Here is a 16,287-nt window from a genome sequence, read left to right as displayed (position 1 = left end):
GGGACAAAACGGAATGGACAAGACAAAATAGTAGACAAAAACGCACAACGGAGACAGCGATCTTCGGTAGAAGCATGTCAAGAGAAACAGATAATAGTTGTGGAGAAAAAAAAAAGTGATATTGTAACGCCTGAAAAGAGAAAAACAAGGAAATAGAGGGACGTATCAACAGGGGTATAAACAGACAGAAATTCAACTCTTAGACGCTTTGGGCAATAGCATAAATGACAAAAAATATCCAAAAGATTACAATTAATTCTTCAATGAGGAGAAAAATTGAGTAAGTCAGTATATGTGAGAAAGAAGGCCAAATGGCTAGTTCAGTACTGTAGAGTCATACGATTGCAATAGAAAGGACTTCAGTCTCCTCTTGAAAAAAGTCATGTTAAAAATCATGTTAAAAAATAAAAATCATGTTAAAAAATAAAACTGTAACGGTTACGAACTGCTGCTCACCGCGCATTATGCAGTAGTTATCTGAAATGATGTTATTTATTACGGCTGAAGGGGCTGCGATAGTCAAGCACTGGCTGCAACCATGATCTTCATAATACTTTATAATAGACCTACAAACTGATAGGGCCATTATAGGAGAGTAATACGTATACGATGATATTTGCTTCATCTACTTTACTTAGCGCAGAAGGTTGCCATTAATGTCCCTGCCTTGTGGAAACTTGTGCCTTTTTGTAGATTCCATAACTTTTCATTCATGTTTCTACTTCCAGCAGAACTGTTTTAAATCTTTTTGTCCCATTTGACTCCTTCTTGTCAACGTCTATTTGAAGATTGAAAGTGAAATTACAAGTAACAAAACGCTTAGTATTATCAGGACCATTTTTTCTTTGGCCGTATAGAGTTTTCATAAAATGGCCCGCTATCGATCTGTTAGTCGTCATGACACCTCGGGACATTTGCATGAGGGTCTTCTTTCAGTTCGTAATTACAGTACTACTGCAACTATACACTGTAGATGAAACCAGTGTGCTCTTTATTTTGACATGTTGTACAGTACCCACTCATGGAGGAAATGGACTACACTGCAGATCTTTCACAAAAGATTTTTTTCTTTCCTACAATTATTGTTTGTTTGTTTTTTTTTTTCTTCTCGCTAGATTGCTTGCGGACGGTTTGACATTTTATAGCAATTTCTATGTGAGTATCAAACCCCTATGAAACGCCTCGTAGATGACAAAAAAAAAAAAAAAATGACTTCCGCAATTCGGCGAGACCCTTCAAAGCCCCAAGGTTGCCAGAGTTGGCATAATTATGCTTTTTGGCATTATCTTTTTTTGTTTGTTTTCAAATACTCTTCAGTACGTAGCATTATGCTGGGCATAATAATAGGTGTTGTTTAGCATAATTCTGGCATAATTATTACAAAAAAGGAAATAAATATGCGTGTTGTTTTTTGTTTTTTTTTGTTTCCTGATTTGCAGATGAAATTGACAGTAAAAAGTTTTGACAACCTGTTTTTGTTTGTTTGTTGTTCTTGTTTGTTTGGTTGTTTGGTTGTTTTGTTTTTTGTTTGTTTTTTATTTGGGGGGGTACTTGTCAGCCGATTGGGAACCATAGACCTTTCTTTCTTTTCGCTTGTTTGCTTATTGTCGTTGCTGATTTTCTTTCTTTTTTTTTATTGCTTGTCAGCTGATTGGGCACCATGGACCATTCTTTGTTTTTGCTCGTGTGTTTTATTGTCTTGTTTATCGTCGGCTTATCTGCTATTTGTTTCGGTTTTTGTTGTGGGTTTTGTTTTGTTTTTGTTTGTTTTTTGTTTGTTTTTTGTTTGTTTTTTTGCTTTTAAGGCCATTGGGAAACAAATTGGGAGCAGAGTTATTTTTCCATTTTCGTTGGTTGATATGATGTAACATAATTTCCTGGCAATTTAGAATAATTTCAGGTCGCCTTAAGCACAAAACCATTTTTTTTTTTCACGCTGGCCACGCTGCAAAACCCCCAAATGAGATTCTTTTTGCCTGTCAAAAAAGAACAGATAGGTTCGTAATCCGCCTCTGCGAAGGCAGTTTCCCTTTTCACAGTCAACTGCATATGCCATGTCGAAATATCGATCGGATGCCAAATTATGAATAGAAAGTGCGCTGATGGACTGACAAATGCTTTTTATTATACACCATATGGGCACCCGAATGGGATCAGCGAAGGAGTTCTGTGGCAATTCAAACATACCTCTACTTTGAAAAGGGGAAGACAAATATACATGCAGGTTTATGATTAATACAGAAAATAAATAGATATCGTTTTAAAAATATATATATATGTATATATATATATATATATATATATGTTTCAATCACAGCCATTTTTCATGCCAGCATTGCAGAAATAAACATGGATTTAAGTTACGAATGCAGGCACTTCTTAATGTTCACATTTTTGGAACTTGGTGTAGGGCCTTCCAGGTTCTCATATGAGTTAACGCTAGGGGAACCCGATATACCAGGTTCCCATAAGGACTTAAAAACAATGTTACGTCTCACCTGGAATCTGAAACAATTGCCCGGCAGGTGAATAATTGGTGGAGTTTGCTCTGTCAGGCACTCAAATACTGCATCAAGAAACTTCTCCTGTATGTCCGACATTCTGTAGATACACAGAGCAGATTGAGGTTCATCCACACCCTCAGGTACCTCTTCCGCTATAAAAACAGCATACAACAGGGCTCCCCCAGATGAACTGAAGGAATCTGCCAGGTGCGCTCCAGGAACAGAAAATGCTACAGCCTGGATCAGATTATAAGAGATTCCCCCATCTCCTGAAGAGCAGGTAATAGGCAATTCAGTGAAGGAATCCAGTGATGTAGTTGGTGACTGGCAAACCCTGTTCAGCACAGACACATATGGGGCATCATCAGGATGACTGCCCCCCTGCAGCTGCTGCTGGGTAGTGACGAAATAGGTGAATCCCTCATAGCTGAAGCCATCAAGGAAATTTACTTGAAATCTCACTTGGAAAGCATCAGTGGACTGCTGAGTTGTCATTGAACTGGAGGAAAAGGGAGGCTGCATTTCCCATCTTGTAACATAAGGTATTTTTTCCACTTGACTGATCAGGAAGTTTGGGCCAACTCCAACAAACAAGTATGGGCTTTCTCCACTTGTAAAAACTCCAGCAGCGGAAGATCCAGAGTTGATGACGACATTTGGATACCTCTCAGCGCTGGATATGTTTGCTAAGTTCCGCAGCTGACATGTCTTAGAGTAGTCGTCACAGGTGATCAGTCTGTCTATAGGATCCGGAGCAACAATTAAAATTCTGTTTTGATTATTGCATGGGATTTGACATGTCTCAGGGTCTGGAGCTGTACTGACGATGCGCTGCTGGTTCAGGTCTGCACCGAGCTGAAGGAGAGCCCTATTTGCCCCAATATAGAAGTTTCCTGTCTTAGGATCCTTGGCAAAGTGACTGAATTCATTGCCTTCCTCAGGATAGATGTACTCCAATGGGTGATATGTATTAAGTGAAGCTGAAGAAGTACTATCGCAGTATGCAAAGCTCACTAGAGTGGCAAGGGTAGCTAATACTACCCAGCCAATAGTACTTGTTCTGAACATGCTAGTCCTCAGAGAAACCTGACTTTTATCCATCATGTGCTGCCTCATGTGCTGCCGGTCTCCTCCAAAAATCCAGACCTCAGGGTTGAAAAGGAAATGTGAAAGAAGCATTAGCACTAGTCACATAATACGTATACAACTATAGGGCAATATGGATATACAGCGATACTGGAGGACAACCAGCTTCACATGCGTCAATCCCGATCATTTTATTATTTCGAGTAACTTGAGTATGATGTTTTGTTAGTTGAAATTTAAACGAAATTTAAATCAGTATTGATGTTAGGATCAAGTAACTTCGCAAATTGAAAAAGGGACGATATCATTGCCTTTCGATCCAAAGGTTCCATTACACATAATTTTATGATTTTTGTTTCTTTTCTTTTTTCTTCTTTTTTTTTTTGGTTTGTTTGAAGCCAATGTGAGCATTGTGAGAGGTGTTGCGCTATTGTATCTACCAATCTGCGTGCGTTTAGGACCAATATCACTGTAGTTGGTGAAAGCATGAAAAACTTTTTAAAAATCAGTTACTTTTATATCTTTTTACTGATCAACATGAAACTTCCAGCATCTGTGCTTTCTTATTTTACTTTGTTTATCAATGTCAACTAAATAATGGCGTGGACTTGTACGAGTCAACTGCCGGTAGCTCCAAATTTATGCAACACGTTCAAAATATTCAAATAGAGTGCAAACAGCAATCTCCGCTGTGGCAGTGTGGTGGGTCTTGTAGCCTACATTTCATCTCACCTAACACCTTCAAAATCTAGGCTACATTCAAGTACGTGTATTATAGTTTATGTTCACAAAAGATGTGGGGAAAGAAGACAAATAGGTCTAACAACAGATGAGGGGACACCGGGGTGGGACATACTGAACTTGGCATTTTCTGGATGTAAACACTATTTTCTTCTACTCTATTATGTAAGTCCTACATCCAAACAAATTTTATGAACGATAGTCTTGAATATTTTCATCAGCATTGTATGCAAACATATTTCGTTATCATCTATTAGCATTTGAAAGGGGGATGTAGAGCCCACTAATGTCAAAATCGCCCACTAATGTCAAAACAACCACTAATGTCATAACACGTCGACGACAAATGTCAAAACAACCACTAATGTCATAACGCGTCGACGACAAATGTCAAAACAACCACTAATGTCATAACACGTCGACGACAAATGTCAAAATTTCCACTTTTACTGCAAATGTCATAACACGTCGACGACAAATGTCAAAATCGGATTAACCACTAATGTCATAACACGTCGACGACAAATGTCAAAATTTCCAAATTTTCTGCAAAATGTCATGCATGACGCGTCACAAGGGCGGATCGAGGAATTCCATAAAGGGGAGGCGCCTTTACAAAATCAAAGGCTGGAGCGACCCTCGCCCCCCCCCCCCATTTTCTTATTTTTATTTCTGTTGTGTTCACAAAATAAAGAGGGGGGGGGCACTAAAGGGGAATGCGCCCCCTCTAAATCCGCGATTGCGTCAACCACAAATATCAATATTGGATTAACCACAAATGTCATAACACGTCGACCACAATGTCATAACGCGACACAGGGGCGGATCCATGAATTCCGTAAAGGGGGGGGGGGGGGGGCTTTACAAATTCAAAGGCTGGCGCGACCCCCTTTTCTTATTTTTGTTTCTGTTAGTGAGGGTGCACGAGAGGGGGAAGCGCCCCCTCTCGATCCATCATTGCGTCAGCCACATATGGAAAAACTCATTACTTGCATTACAGGGGCGGATCCAGGAATTTCGTAAAGGGGAGGCGGCTTTACAAAATAAAGGGCTACCGCACCCCGTCCCCCCATATTTTTCTTTTTATCTATGTTGTTTTAACCAAAAAAGAAAGAAAGAAAAGAAAAGAAAGGGGGCACCAGAGGGAGATGCGCCCCTTCTTAATCCATCATTGCGTCAAGCACAAATGACCAAACTCATTGCTTGCATTACAGGGGCGGATCCAGGAATTTCGTAAAGGGGAGGCGTCTTTGCAAAGTAAAAGTCTTACGCGACCCTCCCCCTCCCCTATTTTCTTCTTTTTATATCTGTTGTGTTGACAAAATAAAGAGATTGGGCACTGATGGGGGATGCGCCTCCTTTCAATCCGCGATTGCGTCAACCGCAAATGTCAAAATCGGGGATTAACCACAAATGTCATAACGCGTCGACCACAGATGTCAAAATTTTCAAACTACTAACTGCAAATGTCATAACACGTCACAGGGGTAGATCCAGGAATTCCGTAAAGGGGAGGGGCGCCTTAAAAAAAAAAAAAAATCAAAGGCTGGCGTGACCCCCCCCCCCATTTTCTTATCTTTATTTCTGTTGTTTTAACATACTGTAGTGAGGGGGAACCAGAGGGGGAAGCGCCCCCTCTCGATTCATGATTGCGTCAACCACAAATATCAAAACTCATTGCTTGCATTACGGGGGCGGATCCAGGAATTTCGTAAATGGGAGGGGCGCCTTTACGAAATGAAAGGCTGGCGCGACCCTCCCCCTTTTCTTCTTATTTCTGTTGTGTTGACGAAATAAATAGAGGGGGGTGCGCCTCCTCTAAATCCGCGATTGCGTCAACCGCAAATGTCAATGTTGGATTAACCACTAATGTCATAACACTTCGACCACAAATGTCATAATGCGTCACAAGGGCGGATCCAGGAATTCCGTAAAGGGGGGGGGGGGGGGGGGAGGGCTTTACAAAATCAAAGGCTGGCGCGACTCCCCTTTTCTTATTTTTGTTTCTGTTGGTTGAACCTAATATAGTGAGGGGCACCAGAGGGGGAAGCGCCCCCTCTCGATACGTCGTTGCGTCAACCACAAATGGCAAAACTCATTGCTTGAAATTATGGGGGCGGATCCAGGAATTCCGTAAAGGGGAGGGGCGCCTTTACAAAATGAAAGGCTGGCGCGACCCTTCCCCATTTTCTTCTTTTTATTTCTGTTGTGTTGACAAAATAAAGAGAGGGGCACTGAAGGGGGGTGCGCCACCTCACAATCCGCGATTGCGTCAACCAAAAGTCAAAATCGGGAATTAAAGGCAGCCGGTCGTCGCAGGCGATTCGCAGCTCAGTAGAAAAGCACGACAAGCTGCTCCTCCCGTTATTGTACCCCCGTACGTACCGAATGCCGAACACGACGCTACGCAGCGCACCAGCGAAAACCAGATGGGGCACGAGCGCCGTGTGCGAGCTGTCCACTGTAATTTCAACATGGACGCCCGAATACCTACCGAATGGGGCCGAATGGGTGCATGCACAAAACCGCACAACAGCCATGCGCATGAAAATCTCTCCCGGTTCGCGACACAACAAGTAGTGAGAGCTGTCGGGTGTACGTACGTACGTATCTGGCTCCAATCTCTGTTTATATGCACTATGGTGCCAATTTCAGCAATCTAAGCAATAATATTTCAAAATGTCTGAAAATATTATATAACAATATCATAAATTATTCATATACTCAGTATTACGTTGTTTAATATTTGATATTTATAAATATGCTTTGATGAAGAATGTATAGCAAGTTGCAATGCATATGGCCATATGGCAGGTTGTTATGATCTCATCGTGCAATGTTGTCTGCTGCGTCAGCTGCATGTGTTATACGTACAGCTTACAGTACGTTGGGCCGGATTGTAACATAACAGAGTTGAGAAAGTCGGCGGTACCGGTATGTCAATATCAATATTGTGTGTGGTATGCGTGTACTGTTTGCAATAAAAAGTGCTGTACTGTTTCGGCCTAGCCTTGGCTTTGGTTTAGTAATGAAACTTCACTATGGAGATCAAACAGCCGTCCAACTCGAGGCAACGTATCTACTTGTTTGACGCTATCGACGAGTGGAGAACGCAGAGAGACGTGTTCTTAGCTGGAGGACAAGTAAGAGACCAGAGGGGGAGGCTTCAGCGTCAGCGTGCCGATGAAAAATTTGCTTTCCACTTGCTGGAGTTGCATGAACAGTTTTGCAGGAATTTTTATTTAGAATGTGCAAATTCGTGTTACGACATGCACGGTGGAATTGTGTTGCCACGGCTTACGCCAATCAAGCAACCCCAGCTGGCCAAGTCAACAACTTCAAGGAATCCAGATCCAGATGATGTGTAAGTAGAAGTCTACACATGAATCAATGATTGAAGTGGAATGACTTTTTCTAATCTAGTATCAGTAACTTTAGGGCATTTGCGTTTGATCGACAAGTAGGCCTATTTTTCTATGTATAATTCCGCGAAAAACTTCTCTAACATTAAGTTCTCATTTATGTCAAATTATGATAATGCCGTAATTGAAATGACATTTGCTGGGTCAGTTTAATGTCATTAGTCCCATTAAATGAGAAGTTTTTCATATCAATCATGATATGCAAATTCCCCAAGAATATGATTTAGTATTTGCAAATAAATTTTTAAAAAATGAATAACGTTAGATCTATCTTAAGCTCCATCATAGTCTAACCCAATAGATCTGGTAGAACTCTAACGTTTAAACAGGGGAACTGTAGGTTCAAAGATGATAGATCTAACAATAATAGATTCTAGTTTAGGCCCTACTTCGACTTGAAGGTATGTCGGTTGGTGCACGGCCCCCTTCTACCACGGCCACAGGTACACTGTGCAGTGCAACTGTGGCCGTTGGCCCTGCACGGGCACAGTCGCTTCCCCGTCCTGAATTTACACACGCCAGGGCAAGTATGGTTGGACCTACTACTAATCGACCGCCTAATGTTTATCTGCTTGATAAGAATATCTAACACTGAAATTCACGTAAAAAAAACTTGACCTACGTGATTGAGAAAATCCAGCTCTATCAAATGCCGTTGTTCCGTTTTCGATTCGAAGTTTCAGTGCAAAAATATCGCCGACGATGGCCTCGTTTCAGCTCCCCGCGGTAAATCGCGTTATTAGGATCGACCGCTGTTTTTGCATTGACAATGCACGCAAACCGAGTTGTATTGAACACCGTGTTGTACGAAGCTTTTTAGAAGCCTTTTAGAAACTTCCATAGACATTACATTGTGCTGTCATTACGATTCGGTGAAAATATTCATTCGAAATTTTGTCCTTGATTAAAACCATTAATGAACAATGAGTTATCGCGTTTTTATGGCACGCCAGAAGGGAATCAAATAATTATGTTCGACACCAACTAAAAAACCATTTCATCAATTTAAATTTCATTCCACAAAAATATGTTCGATAAAATATATATTTCATAAAATATATATTCAAACAAAATATATATTTGACAAGAAAATATGAAGGTTTGACCGAAATATATTCGACAAAATATATATTTGACAAAAATATATATGTTTCACCAAAAATATATTTCACAAAAATATATTTGATCAAAAATATATTTGACACAAACTATGTTTGACCCAAAATATATTTGACCAAAAATATATTTGACCAAAAATCATATTTGACCAAAATATATTCGACAAAAAATATATATATTTCACCAAAAATATATTAGACCCAAGATATATTTGACATGGCGTTCTATACTTACGACAAGAAATCATTCGATGAACAAAAAACCATTCGATGAACAAAAAATCATTCCATGAAAATAAAAAGTCATTCGATGACAATACAGCGCAGCGCAAGCTTACACTGCACGTGTCGTTGCGTGTACACTGTGGTATACACCATCAATCTGCAAATTGCATGCGCATGCACATCCGCGCGCGCTTGCTAGCCCGTATTGACCGATTCTGTGACGCGCTATGTGTATTTTTAGCATGGGCGCAGCCATAGTGGGTGTATCAGCCGACCCCCCCCCCCCCCCCCTCCGCACTCCCCCACCCCTCTCCCTACACTAGCACGCGCGCAGAATGAAAAACTGCTTTAGCCAATAGGCGTCTCGTACTGAGTGCGCGAATGCTTGCTTAGTGCGCGAACCTTTGTTACAAGTGCGTGTAAACATGTTGCCCCTGGGTGGGGGAGAGCAGGGGGGGTCGGCACTATCGGCTGATACACCCACTATGGCTGCGCCCTGTGCCGTAAAATGTCTGCTGCCCTCAACGAACCCGAATCGGTCAATACCGTGCGGTGAGAGCTAGACGCTCGCGTGGTACGCGCGCTATTATACAAAGCATTAGCGATTTCGATGTCTGTCTCTTCTGAAAGTGGGAGTGGGAACGATCTCGATGGCGTTATGCAAGAGCTCCGCCATTGCCAGTGAGATGACGAGCGCGAGATCGATCGGGATCAGGTCGCCCGGTCGTGGACATACTTGGAGACTAAGTTAGCACGAGCAGAGCAACATCAGCGGTAACCGCAGCAGCGACCCCAACACGTTACTGGTACAGCGCCCGGCCGCCCCGGGCGGGGGTTACATCAGCGGCAGCGTTTACGAATAGCCCGACCAGACGGAGGTACGCTGTGTGAATATCCTACGTACAGCGACTGGGCTGTAGTTACGGCAGCGCCTGCCATGACGATCCGGTCTCCAACCCAAACATCAAGCAGGCCAAGGGCAAGACCACAGCCTGAGGCTGTAAATAAGCTCAGGCTCAACCACCGGCACCGCACCGGCACTACGGATACGGGCTCGGCAACCCCAGGTTGGTAAACTGTCGTAGACCGATCTGTATGGTTTAGTCAGCAAAATGTCCAGGAAGACATAGACTGTCTATCCACGCTAAATTGTAGAGGAGCACTACGTGTGGACAGAGCGCGACCATTGAAATTTGTCTGAGATCTGTCTCTTCTCGTTGCCGTCGGTCATGGGCTTCTTTAGAGACAGATTCCGGCGGTAGTAAAATGGTAATGCTGTATTGGCAGTAAGCCAATATCGTATCTAAGAGGCAAGAAGATATACCTCAAATTTCACTCTACCAAATTCCACCAAAATTTCAGGGATTCCTTAGTATCTCATTTCCAGTCACTCACATAAATTTGAATTAAATGAGACATGGGGAAGCATTGAATTCAACGTTGACTTAGTTGTGGTTGTTTCTGCTCGCACTCACAGCTTACGCTGTCTAATGTTAACGTTACACATTACGGTGGCTTTTAAATAAGGGGGACCATCATAGACATCATAAAAAACAAGGTTATATGCCTTCTAACCTGGAGTAATGTGTAACTCATCATGAAATATAGATTGCTAGTTGTTCTCCACCCCCCCCCCCCCATGAGACTAACAATTAGAGTTACTGTCACACAGGTCAGTATCATTACGACAGCGCGTTGCTGACTGCAGTTATTCACGCGATCACGATTACTCTCCACAGGCCTTCATTGTCGGCAGGTAGTTCGCCGTACAGGAGGAAAAGAATATGAAGTTTCCGTGACAACCTGAGGACATACGTTGATGCAGCAGGAAGAGATGATGGATGTGTGAGGTAAGACATCGTGTCCTCATTGCTAGATTCCCACTGGTGTGATATTTTGAATGGAAAGTGCTTCAGTAATATTATACTAATCACAGAGTTAGGAAAATTGACTTTATTTCTTTTTTTTTCTTCTATGAATGTGATGTTTCTTATGGAAAGTTATGAGATTGAATAAGCTGAATGAACAATTCTCAGAGGATATAGATATGTGATATAAACAACCATCCCTATCTTTCAATAGAGCAGAATTCTGGATGCCTAATCCAGTCAAGTACTAACTTAGTCAAGTACTTGTACTGTTTGAAAATTGTTGTTCAAATTTTACCTCTTTATTGTTATTTATTTGTGTGTGTGTGCGTGTGTGTGTGTGTGTGTGTGTGTTGAAACTAAAGTTTCAAAGATGAAGTTTAGGAAGTCAAGACTTTATGCCCCATTGTGAATGTTTTTTACTTTTGTGATAAACTTGGAATATAGTGATTTGGTGTGTTTTTTCAAAGCTAGTAATATTAGGAATAATAAAGTAGTGATGGTAGTGATCATAATAAAATTTTCATGATGAATTATCACTGTTGTTATTACTTGAATAATGAAAATGATGTTTCTAGTCATGATTATCATCATCATCATCATCATAATTTATCATTGCTTTCCCCCTTGCAGAATTACAATATATATGCCTCTAAATATATTGTAGGCAAACTGTAATAGCAGTACCTAGAGAAACCTGAAACAAGTACCGGTACATCAATATGGTACTAATTGGAAACATTTCAGTTCATCTTTTCAACATCAAGTTTATTATATGTTGATAAAATTATGTTCCAAAAGGTATACAGTATTTACCCAGTAATGTCATGCATTGTATTTCTGTTGTTTCCACTAATACACAATGGCAGCTACAGTGTGAGAATGTTTGAGGCCATGAGGGGACCTGTAACTATGCCGTCTACGAGATCTGGGAAACAGAAGAGGACTGGAAGACGTGAGTCACTTTGTGTTGATCTCTATTGATCCAGTGATGGTTTTGCCAAGGTTTGACACTGTAGCTCCTTATTATAAAGCATAGATTATTAAGTTCAGAAGAAAATCAAGCAAACAATTCCATACTTCTTCAAATTCATGAAATTCTTCCGTCGAGATGTTTTCATTGCGACTGATTGACAAATTGCCCCACATCGACGTAAATAAGCACTGAATTGATCAGTGTTTTAGTAGTAGCCATGATATTTACGTCGATGTGGGGCAATTTGTCAATCAGTCGCAATGAAAACATCTCGACGGAAGAATTTCATGAATTTGAATAACAAAGCAGTACCCGCTGCATGCTATAAGGATTAGAACCAACACTTGCTGTCGGGCGAAAGCTCGGTGGTCTAGTGGAGATACGCCTGTCCGGTGATCAGGAGGTCGTAGGTTCGAATCCTGCTTGAGTATGTACGCCCATGATTTTTTATCATGGCTACTGGGTAATTCCATGGGGTTGGGACTGAAATTGTGACATACAAGTTGAAAATTCAAGTTGGGTAAATTGAAATTTCCTTTTTCCCCCTGATTTGTTACTCCCATTCTTCAACTTATTCCACTAGAAATCTGTTTATTACTTCGCACACTTTCAGTCAGCATGGGTAAACAGGTATGGCAAAATACCTATGTTACACGGACTTCATTTGTTGACATCCTTCATAATTTTGTGTTCTGAAATGATAACAATGAACACATCCACGTTTTTTTCGTCCATAACACATCAACATGTTATTTAACAGGCGCATGAGATCATTATTAGTAAGATTGTATGTTCTGATGTCAACTGCAAGCCACTTTTATTAACATGTTTTTTTCTACAAACCATTAACAATTTCAATCAAAGGTTTAACTTTTTCATCAAGAGTGACACAATGACAATATTCTTAAAAGCACCACAAGTGAAGCAAGTGATTTGTATGGGTATTCAAGTGAAAACATGATTTTATTGTTATAATCAGGGGTTTTCAGTCAACAACCTCGCCCACAGTGTACTACCTATGTTACACGGACAGTATGTCTTTGTAACATAGGTACACTACGACATATCAACTGATTTCCTTTATTGTGGTGTGAGATGTTAAAACCTACACATCTAGACTTTATGTATGTTCCCACAAATAACACTATTGTAACAGTTCTTTGGAATTATATCTACTGCACACCTGTGGAACAATACCTATGTTACACAGACTTCAATTCTTTGTAACTCTGGTATGAAAGAAGGCAGACTTAATCAGAAGAAGAAGAAGAAAGTGAAGCTTTACACAATTTGACCTCATATACACTAACATCATCAACTAGTTGTCAACTAACTAAGAAAACTAATAAAGAGAAATCAGACAAGTCTTCTTGTCTTCTCCATGTTCTTTGTTTGAAATTAATTTCTGCTCTTTTGTCCAATGTCCATTTAGCCCTCGATTTTTGTTTTTCTTCTGTCCATTTTCCCTCTGTGCAGTTTTCTTTTTGTCTAGTTTGTTACATTCGCTCTTCTTGGGTGTTGCTTTGTCGGCTTCCTCTCTGTTTGTGGAGTGCTGTGGATGTGTCCTTGTCACTCTTTCATGTAGTTTAAAACGTAGTGGTGGCAGAGGAGGAGCCATGGCAGATTCATCGACAAACTGAACATAAGGTGTAAAGAGAAATAGAATAAAAGAATTAAAAGAAAATTTTTGTCGGGGTCGACTATATATTCCTGTTGATGTATGTGTGTGTTTATGAATGGAATTAAATAATTTCAACAATTTTGCTTACATTTCTACCTCTTGGCATACCCATTAGCTAGCGTTCCATGTGTACCTCCCACCAAAATTGGAAAAAAAAAATGGGTTATGCTTAAAATGATGTAAATATTAATAATAATAATAGCATGTAAAACATAGGAAAATATCATTTTCATACTCTATGCTAAAAACTTGTTTTGATGTAAGCTAGGAAGGGCAGGTCGCTGCCCCCAGTGTCCTAGCTAAGGTTAGGCTAGGGTCGGGGTTACGGTTACGGTTATGGTCCTTAATAGACTCCCAAAATAATACTAGGCCCTATTTTATATTCAACCTCCATCAAAATTGTCGCCCTCTTTTTGAATGATAGTGTAGAGCAATAATAGTCCAATTTTGATTGGGGTTCATAATTTCATTGAAGCCTTTCCTACCCACTACCCACCCAAACTGAATAGGACACTGGCATTTTAGCTTTGAGACTTCACAGTGGGTGAGCATGGAATAGAAATGGTGAATCCTTGTGAAATGTTAACAACTTCATCAGAGCATCTAACAGGTCAGTGAAATCTTGGAAGGAAAACATTGACATTTTCGAAGTAAATCTGTTAAAGAGAAAGACTATCACAGCTCCTAGTTCTCTCAATATCACCAGCAAAATAAGGCAAACTCTATTTCTCTTGTTCAGATGCAGTCTGGACATCTACGTTTTCCAACTAGTATATAGTGATGAATACTAACTTTAGCACGTCTACCTTGGTTGATACGTTATGACAAAAGGGTCCAAAAATTCACAATAATCGGGAGGTAAAACAAATTTATATTGCAGTGAAGATACACTGATATACTTTTGTATGGTTTTCTAAGAGAGGAATTATATGCTCCTTTTGCAGAGACCGGCATGGACGGAAAATTTGGCGATCAAAATTATGAACATGAACCTGTAACAAATATCTCAGTATGTGGGACTACAGTATCATCGTCCACAGTATTTTTGGCCAGTTCAGGGGTTTAGATGTCGTTTTTTTTCCTCTAATAGAGTTACAGAATATGACAAATGTTATTATTTTCGTAAAATAGCATAAAAGCTTACCAATTGACTTCAGAAACATTAAAACTCCTGTACCTACGTTACATGGACAACGGCAGAAAAACAGATCTTGCGCTGTCCAGGTAGGTGTATATTGGCTGTGAGTAGTTTTTCTGCCATTGGGGGAGGACTGCCAGTGACATGAATACGATTGCTGAAGTTAGTAGCTCTTCTTTTTATCGCGAGACGCGTCTTTCCTTACCTACGTTACACGAAGAGGCCGGACATCGCACTGAAGTACAGTGATATGTTCTGTATTTTCTTGTTTATTTGGAGGATTTTGATGCTAATTTTTGGATAAGAATACTTCTGAAATATAAATCTCATTATAGAAATAAAGTTTCTGATCATATTATGATTGGAAGTGTATGTAAAACCATGCTATACCTATGTTACAACAAAAATTGCCGTGGACATCGTTTGTAACGTAGGTATGAGGTTGCTTGAAGATGCTCTGGTGTTCTTATTTTGTTACAAATGTTTATGTGCCTTATAGTCTTTGTAGAAGTCACCTTGCCTCTCTTAATTATGATAGGCATAATGCTGAAAGGTTGTATATTCCTGTTTTACATTGCCATGAAAATGGCATATATTTATGTCACAACATAAACCACAAAAAACCATGGGACATCATTAGTGAAACAGTCATAGACAAAATACATTTGTACACAGGCTTGTTTTTTTTTTCATCAAATAATTCTTCACACATTTCTCTTCAAGAATAACTGCAAACCACAGACAATTAGTTGATAAATTTGTCAGAATATGACTTTTATTCCCTACACAACATGAAAATCTACAGAAGACCCAACCCCATGGAATGACCCTACTACTAAAACACTGATCAATTCAGTGCTTATTTACGTCGATGTGGGGCAATTTGTCAATCAGTTGCAATTCCATACTTCATTTGTCAGAATAAATTGTGCAGTATTAAAAGAAAAAAAAAGTGTCTTGTTCAGAATGTGTTCACTGTTATTGTAGTTTGTGTTTATTTGTTTGTTTGGTGGGTCATAGGATTTCTGTACCAGATGTAATTGCTTATGATTTGTGGTATTTTGTAGTACATGTATCATGTTCTTTGTTGATAAGCTTGTCTTGTATTCTTTCAGGAACTTTGCTGGTGCCAAGTCAAAGTCTTTCCGTCGAGAGAATGTGGATCTTTTGGACAAACCAGAGCAGCTGTCTTCAATGGCTATACCAGGTGAGAGTCATGTTACCCCAGTGATAGCTGGAGTCCAATTCCAGAGTGGTTAACCCTGACTTTAACTAGTGGGGAAATTCTGTTTAATCAACATATTGCTTACAGGAGCCATGCTTGTGCTGCGATAACTATTTTATCAGAGGATCCTGATCAGTGTATATCAAAATTTTACGTCCCTCATAAAGGTAGTTACATCAATCAGCTAATCTTTGAGGAGTTGTAGATTCAGAAAGAAATGAAGACAGGATACTGTAAAGATTTTTGTTTCAAAAAGTAGATTCTAGAGTATCTATCTTGTGTTGCAATAATCAAAAGTGCACA

The 16,287-nt window shown here is 40.1% G+C and overlaps 1 pseudogene; it reads left to right on the top strand.

Moving 5' to 3' along the window:
- The first annotated feature begins 10,033 nt into the window (after window positions 1-10,033).
- LOC140243560 (N-terminal EF-hand calcium-binding protein 1-like) lies at window positions 10,034-16,022 on the top strand (annotated as a pseudogene).
- The last annotated feature ends 265 nt before the right edge of the window (window positions 16,023-16,287 follow it).

This window comes from Diadema setosum, chromosome 2 (genome assembly GCF_964275005.1).
Source record: "Diadema setosum chromosome 2, eeDiaSeto1, whole genome shotgun sequence".
Classification (NCBI taxonomy): domain Eukaryota; kingdom Metazoa; phylum Echinodermata; class Echinoidea; order Diadematoida; family Diadematidae; genus Diadema; species Diadema setosum.
This window is presented reverse-complemented; position numbering and strand designations above follow the sequence as displayed.